Source organism: Chrysochloris asiatica, unplaced genomic scaffold (genome assembly GCF_000296735.1).
Source record: "Chrysochloris asiatica unplaced genomic scaffold, ChrAsi1.0 scaffold00181, whole genome shotgun sequence".
Classification (NCBI taxonomy): Eukaryota; Metazoa; Chordata; class Mammalia; order Afrosoricida; family Chrysochloridae; genus Chrysochloris; species Chrysochloris asiatica.
This window is the reverse complement of record NW_006408699.1, coordinates 6,156,108-6,165,617: the sequence shown is the minus strand read 5'-3', so window position 1 is coordinate 6,165,617 and position 9,510 is coordinate 6,156,108.

The following is a 9,510-nucleotide window of genomic DNA, read 5'->3' as shown; positions in this document are numbered from 1 at the left end:
GAACCAATTCCATATCACCTAGCAACAACAACTCTGTTCTCTTATGAAAGTAAAATGACTATGAGTTCTGAAAAAAAAAGATTAAAATTGAGTTATAAGAAGCACAAAGCTGTGAATCCACCACTCATCTGTCAGTTTGTTGTACTGTGGAAGGACAGAAAAGGAAGAAAAGAACAAAATGGACATCAGAAGAGACTCTGAAACTTGCTCTAGAGTGTAGAGAAGCTGTCAGTTTCTGGACTAAGACTTGCCTGGCCCAAGCCATTGTATTTTCAATCACCTCATGTGCATGTGAAAGTTAGACAGTGAATAAGGCAGACCATAAAAGATGAGAAACACCACCAACAAGATGAGCTGGCACAGTGGTCTCAAGCATAACAATTTTGAGGATGGCACATAAGCGTCTGCATAAAGTCACTGTGAGTCAGCTCCCACTCAATGGCATCTAACGACAACTACAATAAGCAATGAAGGAGAAGTAAAATGACACAACTCAGAAAATTATCTGAAATAAAATGCAAAGAACTGTCTAAATATATACCCTATATAACAGGCACAGGGAAAAATAACATAGATACTGGAGAAAGCAGAGTTAATCATGGTGGCATCCAAGAAACCAGGAAGTCTTCTGAACTACAGTACAACTAGACTCTGAGTAAATCATAACAGGACCTTTTATATCACAATTGGGCTTACGAGAAATTAAAGGAAATATCTGAAAGCAAAAGCAAAATAGTCCCCAGGTTACAAGTGTCCAATTTATGAACAACTCCTATTTGTTCATAAGGAGCTCTGGTAGTGCAGTGGTTACAAATTGGGCTGCGAACTTTAAGGTCAGCGGTTCGAAACTACCAGCCGCTCCGTGGGCAAAAGATGAGGCTTTCTACTCCCGTAAAGATTTACACCCTCAGAAACCCTGTACAGGGTTGCTATGGGTCGGAACCGACTCGACAGCACTTAACAACAACAACAACCTATTTGTTCATAATGAAGGACTTCAAAGTGATTCTGTCATGGCCAACAAAGCAAAAGAGGAAAAGAATGGCATTTTTACAATTTGGGTGATTTGTCAAAGTAACCACAATGGGAAAAATTATGGGTCAAAGACCTGGAATGGGAGACTTGGAAGAGTCATTGTTGTTGTTAAGTGCCATAGAGTTGGTTCCGACTTGTAGCGCCTGGTGGGTTTGAACCTTGTGCTAGCAGTCCAGTGTTTACCCAACAGTACCACATCAGAGTCATAGTGAACGTTTTAAGGAGCCTGATGTGTGAGGTTGAATTATTAGCAGGACTGTGGAGAGTCATACACATTAAAAGTGTCATGATAAACGGCCATCTTTGAGCAGGGTACAGCTGTATTTGAAGTCCTACTTTTGTTGTTGTATGTCGATGCACAGTGACCCTATATAGTCCTACTTTAATGTTATGTAAATTTGTTCTCACTTTGAAATGAGGTAGCAACCCCCTATTGGCAAGAAATTCTTCATAGTAATCATTTTTGCTTGCTGCACATGCAGTTTTTAAATCATTGAAAAATCTTTGAACCTCTTCTTGCTTGAAAGTAACACTAAATAAGAACTTTATGCACCTGTCCTGACTGATCTACAAATTCTTAACAGACACAATTAAGAATGAATCTCTGCTTATAAGCTGGATATTGCCTATTAACAAAATGTGAATGGACTGAAAACAAAAAAGAACAATGAGCTCTAAATCAACAAGTTAAGCTTTCTTTGGAGAAAATACTAACAGCAGTTTGAAATTCAGACACTTTCCTTTTAAAAGTGAAAGATCCTTTCCTGAGATTCCCATGTTTAGCTGGAAAGTCTAACGGAGACAAAAGTGGTCCCAGATAAGTAAAATACGTGTTGACAAGTACAGAAAATTTGAAATAGTGGAATGGCTAGTCTGTGATAAGTGAGAGATATATGATAAATTCTAAAACAAATACTTACAGAGATTTAGCTAATAAATGAGCAAAGGAAATAAAATAGTTTTAAAAATATCTGATCTTTACAAAAGAAGTTAAAAAGAAAAAGGATCATAACTACAAAGAACAGTGGGGGGAGTATATCTACCACCATATGTCAATTTTTAATACTGTGGTGGCTTACATGTGCTGTATAACATGACATCTGAAGGCTTTTTGCCTGTAAACTACTCTAGCCTACCAGAGATTTCATCTTGTGCCTAGGACTAAACTTTCAGATGCTAATTTTTTTTGAGTACCTCATGCACCCTTGACAGCTGAACTGCCAGAGTTAGAAGCAGCGTATTTAAAAGTAGGTTTCAGGGCCACTTCCCACAGTGAGCCCTCACAGGAACATTCCTGGACACACCCTTTAATGGTTGCCTAGTTGTGGTGCCATACCACAAGAGCCTCAGACTGTAAGCTTTCCGATCTACAGTAGTTGCCTTCCTGCTTTCTGTATATGTGGCATGCATTTGTGATGCATGGCTGCTGCTGTCAGTCATGGGTGTGGGAGGATATTACTTTGTAGCCTATATAAGGTCATGCATGGAGATAGAACTTTGGAAACTCATCATGGTGTCTATGAGTTCCCTCACCCAGGTGATTTATGTTTGTCTTTGTCTTGTGTCTACTTGTGCTTAAGACTTAATAGAGAGTCATAATATTTATATCTTTGACAATGGGGTGTTTCTTTCACACCAATTTCAAGTAGATAAATCATTAGCAGTATTCACAGTTTCTTGCCTGGCAGGATCGCCAGAGGCCCACACACTGGTCGATGCAGACAAACACCACCATACTCCACAGGCCCAAGAGAAATCCACAAGGTAAGCACTCTTGAATGTAAAACCTGTTTTTCAGGGCTTCTTGTGACTTCTTAGTAAATCTTAAGTCTCATTTATGTGTTTCTCTCCATCAGAAATTCTGCATCTGTTCTTTCTGTTTATAATTTCTGTCTGCTGTCGAGTGGACAGTTTTAGTTGGAGTTCTGACATAGGAACTCTGTATGGGCATTTTAAGGGAACTAATTCTATTTTTTTTTAGAAATCTTGGAGTCATTTGTGTACACTTTGTTGGGGGATCCATGGGGATCTTGGGCTACTTGCTGAGAAACATAGTACCCCACTTCACTGTAAACTTAGTTTTCAGATAGTGGTGAAATCATTACAAGCATTGGCAGGAGGAACGGACAGCAGTTCCAGACTTATTTTGGAAATACGCGTTTGTTCAGAAAATGTTCAGTAACTTTAAAATGAGTTAACCTAAATCAAACTATGTAGTAACTTTTGAATATGTGTGTGTGTGTGTGTGTGTTTTTTTTTTATGTTGTACTGTTTTGGTAATGTTATGCTGTTGCAACATATAATATCATAAGGGGAGATATTGGTCTTGGTTTCCCGCTCTCATAAAATTTACTTGGGTTCATTTGCAATTTGGCTATTCTCGGCTAACTTTTAAGTAGCCAGTGTATTTACAAAGTGTTCTATAAAAGTGCATTAGAAGATATACAGGAATCCTGGTTCAATGTTGCAAATTAATGCACTGGACTGTAAAGTCGGTTTGAATCATAGGGTTAGCAGTTCAAGCTCACCAGCCACTCCTCAGAAACCCTATACAAGTTGCTATGAATCAAAACCGAGTCAAAGGCACATAACAACTACATAAGATATACAACTCATCTGTCAGTTTATAGCACTTTGATAGCTCATGTGTTGTTGTATTGCTGCGATGTTGGAAGCTATGCCACTGGTATTTTAATTATCAGCAGGGCCACCCATGGTGGACAGGTTTCAGCTAAGCTTCCAGACTAAGTTAGACTAGGAAGAAGAGGCAGACTACTTTTGAATGTTTGACTACTGAAAACCTTATGAATAGCAGTGGAACATTATCAAATGTAATGTCAGAAAATTAAATAGCAGAGGAACATTGTCAGACATAATGCCAGATGAGGAGAAACCGCCATAAACATCCATTAATAATCAGAACACGGAATGTAGAAAGTATGAATCTAGGAAAATTGGGATTTGTCAAAAAAAGAGAAAGGAAACACATAAAGATCAATGCCCTAGCCATTAGTGAGCTGAAATGAACAGATACTGGCCTTTTTAAAGCTGATAATCGTATGATTTACTATGCCAGGAACAATAAATTGAAGAGGAATGGCATCACATTCATTGTCAAAAAGAATATTTCAAGATCTATTTTGAAATACAATCCTATCTGTGATTGAATAATATCTACATGCTTACAAGGAAGACCAATTAATACCACTATTATTCAAATTTATGCACCAATGATAATGAAGTTGAAGAAATCTACCAACTTCTTCAGTCTGAGACTGATGAAACATGCAATCAAGATATATTGAGAATTACTGATTATTGTGATGTGAAGATTGAAAATAAAGAAGGGTCAGTAGTTAAAAAATATGGCCTCGGTGATAGAAATTAATCTGGAGATCACATGATTGAATTTTGCAAGAACAATGGTTTATTCATTACAAACACCTTTTTAAAACAACATAAAAGGCAACTATACATATGGACCTCACCAGATAGAATACACAGAAATTAAATTGACTACATCTGTGAGAATAGATGGTGGAAAAGCTCCATACTATCAGCTAAAACAAGGCCAGGAGCAGACTGCTTATATTCAAATTCAGGCAGAAACTGAAAAAATTTAAAACAAGTCTATAAGACCTTGAACATATCTAACATGAATTTAGAGACCATCTCAAGAATAGATTTGATGCATAGACACTAATGACTAAGGACTAGAGGAGCAATGGGATGACATCAAGAACATCACACAGGAAGAAAGCAAAAGGTCATTAGAAAGAAAGGAAGAAAGAAACAAAGGAAGACAGACAGAAAGGAAGGAAGGAAGACCAAAATGGATATAAGGAGAGACTCTAAAATTGCTCTTCATAGTAGACATGCTAAAGAGAATGGAAGAAATGAAGAAATAAAAGAGCTAAACAGAAAATTTCAAAGAGCAGCTCCAGAAGTCAAAGCAGTTATGAAAATGACAAGTGTAAAGACCTGGAATAAGAAAACCAAAAAGGAAGAAAACGTTCAGCATTTCTCAATCTGAAAGAACTGATGGAAAAATTCAAATGTGGCAAATCAAACCCATCAGTCATTCCTCAGATACCCTATACAGGATCACTATGAGTTGGAACTGACTTGACGGCAGTTAACAACAACAACAATGGGCAAAATATTGAATGATGCAGAAAGTGTAAAAAAAAGAGGGAAGGTATACACAGTCACTGTACCAAAAAGTAACAGCCAATGTGCAACCATTTCAAGAAGTAATCTACAATCAAGAGTTGATGGTACTGAAGGAAGAAGTCCAAGCTACGCTGAAGGCATTAGAGAAAAGCAAGCCTCCAGGAATTGATGGATTAAAAATGAAGTCTTTCAACAAACTGATGCAGCTCTGGAAGGCAGCTACCTGGCTAACTGAATGGAAGAGATCGGTATTTGTGCCCATTCCAAGGAGAGGTGACCCAACAGAATGAGGAAATCGTCTTACAATGTTATTAATATCACATGCAAGCAAAATTTTCCTAAAGATGATTGAAAAATTACTGCAGCAGTACATCCATGGAGAACGGCCATAAATTCAAGCTGGATTCAGAAGAGGATGTGGAATAGAGTTATCTGTGCTGATATCAGATGGATTTTGGCCAAAAGCAGAGAATATAAAAAAGATGTTTTATTGACTATGCAAAGGCTTTTGACTATACTCATGAGAAGCCTGCACATAGACACCAAGTGGCAGTCATTCAAACAAATTGAGGGAATACTGACTCATTTAAAATCAGGAAAGGTGTGCACTCATGTTCTATTATTTTACCACGTTTATTCAATCTCTGTGCTAAGCAAAGAATCCGAGAAAGTGGATTATATGAAGAAGAGCATGGCATGAGGATTGGAGGATGATCATTAACAACCTATGATATGCAAATAATACAACCATGCTTTTCAAAAAGCAAAGAGAACTAAAAATCTTTACTGATAAAGATCAAAAACTACAGCCTTCAGTATGTGTAGCACCTCAATGTAAAGGAAACAAAAATCCTTACCTCTGGACCAATCAGTAATATCATAATAAATGGAGAAAAGACTGAAGTTGTTGACAACTTCATTTTGCTTGAATCCACAATCAACACTAATGGAAGCAGCATTCAAGAAATCAAAGGACGTATTGCAGTAGGCAAATCTGCTACACAAGACCTCTTTAAAGTGTTCAAGAACAAAGATGTCAGTTTGACTAAGGTGAGCCTGACCAAGGCATGGTTTTTTCAATCATCTCATTTTTCAATCATCTTGTGAAAGTTGGACAGTAAATAAGGAAGACCAAAGAAGAATAGATGTATTTGAGTTCTGGTGTTGGAAAAGAATATTGAAGGTACTATGGACTGCCAGAAGAACAAATAAATTTGTGAAACTACCAGCTGGTACATGGGAGAAATAGGAGGCTGTCTGCTCCTGTAAAGATTTACAGCCTCGGAAACCCTGTACAGGATCGCTATGAGTCAGAACTAACTCCACAGCCATTATAACTTTTTTTAAAAAAGGTAAACAATTACAGGAAGCCCTCATGACTTACTATATTTAAGCATTGAGTGTTGAGTATTAACCACAAGATCAGCAGTTCAAGTCCACCAGCCGTTCCTTGCAAAAAATTGAAGCTGTTTACTCCCATAGAACTTTTCTGTCTCTGAGATCCCAAAGAACTGCCCTGCTTTACTCCATGGGACCTCCATGAGTGAGACTAGACTCATTGGCAGCAGGCTTGATTAGATTTTAAAGTAAAAGTTATAAAAAAGAAAGAGGAAAAGAAACCTTGAGATATTTCAACAAACGTTTATTTCAACAATGAATAGATTTTATAGTGTATAAGTAATTTTAAAACCTTAAAATGAATTTCATGTGGCAGTATGGATTAATGTGCTGTACTGCAAAGTCTGTTTGAACCACAAGCTCACTAGCTGCTCCTTCAAAACTCTATACAGTGTCACTATGGGTCAGAAACGACTCAACAGCACTTAACAATGATAACAAATGAATTTATCACTATGGAATTAAGTTAACATTTATTCAATATTCACATGCTTTTTCAAAGACAAGATGCACGCATTTGAGGTCTCCTGAATTAATATGCTTAATGTATTTCCCACTTAAATGAGGATTTTAAGAATTGGGTTTCCTTAGAACCTACAGAGGTGGGGAAAGACCCAATTGAAAAGATATGCAGACCAACCTGAATGGCTAGGGGAACAGAAGATACTTCTTGAAAGAACAACAGGTGGAGAAAAAAAAAAAAAGCAGACTATTTGGCTGTGATAATATCGTGCAAGCTGTTTGTCTTGGAGCCATCAAGAAAAGTCAATACATCAGGATAAACCCCTTTGTAAGAGGCTGTCTTACAAGCTTTCATGAGGGTGCTTAGTGCCAGAATGAGGTGAGTAAGATAGAATCCCCACTGAATAATTTTCCTCTTGTCCAGATGGATTTGGTTATGATGGAGACAGGATTTTATGAAACTCAAGGGGGACACACGAACAGTCTTGTATGCTCACTGGTGATGGTCCTGGTCAACTTGTGAGTGGAAATAGGGAAAATACAACAATGAAGTCATGGGCTGAGTTTGGCCATGTTCTATTAACTCCCAATGACCTTGAGATGAGAGTGAAAAGAGGAAGGGCTGCTTGGTTTGAGGTTCAAAGAGGCATGTGCACTCTGGAGCCCAAAGACATGGACTTTGCACCTGGGGGCTTTTGCCTGTGAATGACTCCAACCAGGCAGAGCTTAAGTCCATCTTGTATTCAGGTGCCCAGAATTTTTCTTGAGTGTCTCATGCACCTCTCTGATTGCCAAGCTGCCAGAGTTAGAAGCAGAATACATTGAAAAGTAGGTTGGGATCACTTCCCCTAGCCAATCCTTGCAGAAACATTCATGGACACATCCTTTAATGGTTGCCTACTTGTGATGTCACACCCTGAAAACCTCAAACCATAAGCTCTTCTGTATGCAATAGTGCCCTCCCTGCTTTCCGTAGACTGGACATGCATATGCGACCCAAGGCTGCTGCCATCAATCATGGTTGTTAGAAGAGATCACTTTGTTCTTTATGCCCTATGAAAGGTCACACATGGAAATAGAACTTTGGAAACTCATCACGGCATCTATGATTTCTGGGTGATTTATTTTTGTCTTTGTTTTGTGTTTACTTTTGTTTAAGACTTAATAAAGAATCTATATGATATTTATATCGTTGAAGATGGGGTCTCTTTTCTCCCCTATATCACATGTTACTATGATGCTGGAAGGTACACCACTGGTATTTCAATTATTAACAGGGTCATTCATAATGTGCAGGTTTCAATGAGGCTTTCAAAGAAAGACAAACTAGGAGGAAAAGTCTGATGATCTGCTTATGATAACTAGTCAATGGAAACCTTAGGAATCACCACAAAACATTGTTTGATTAACTTGCCTTGGACATATCATCAAGAAGAATCAATCATGGGAGGAGAGCACCATGTTTGGTAAAGTAGAGGACCAGTGAATGTGAGGGAAACCTTCAGTGAGATGGATTGGTGCAATAGCCACAGTGATGGGCTTGAACAAAGTGGAAGATCATGAAATTAATGCAGGACCTGTCAGTGCAATGTTTTCATGTACATAAGGTGACTATAAGTTGCAGTTGACTCAATGACATCTATCTAGCACTAATTTAAAGTAAAATAATTGAACAAAAAATGTTTTAGAGAATAATTTTTTTTTTAAATATGCAGACATAATGAATGAAATGAAACATAAGACTTGATTTGACAAGTGATACCCTCACAGACAAATAAGTTGAGGAAAATAATGGAAACCATGATAGAGAGAAAAAATAGATGAGTTGGAGAACAAAGCTAAGAATTTTAAGCTGAGACAAATGGGAATTCAAGAAGGAAAGGAAAAAAAAGGACATGAAGAAAAGGCAGTATATACAGAATCAAACCAGCTTGAGATGAAAAACATGCATTTTTCAGATCAAAACATCTATCTAGACAAGATAAAGAAAATTCAGATGCGTAGTGGTGTGTTGCTGTAGGAAAAGGCCTGGACTGCTAACCACAGGTTGACGGTTCAAAACAACCAGCCACTCCTCAGAAATCCTTATGTGTCAAAGCAGACTCCATAGCACTTAACAGCAACACTATTCAGTTTTATGCTTATATACAGATTAATTTTATTTGAGTCTAAGATAAGCATTTTTTTTAAAATCACAAAAGAAACCTTTAAATTGGTTATCTGTCAAACTAGAATCTAAAGAATAAATATGTCTGCTACCATCTTGAGGAAGAACTGTGATTTAAAATGTAAAGGAGCTCTGGTAGCGTAGTGGTTACGAATCAGGCTGCGAACTGCAAGGTCAGCAGTTCGAAACTACCAGCTGCTACGTGGGAGAAAGATGAGGCTTTCTGCTCCCGTAAAGATTTACAGCCTTGGAAACCCTGTGCAGAGTCGCTATGG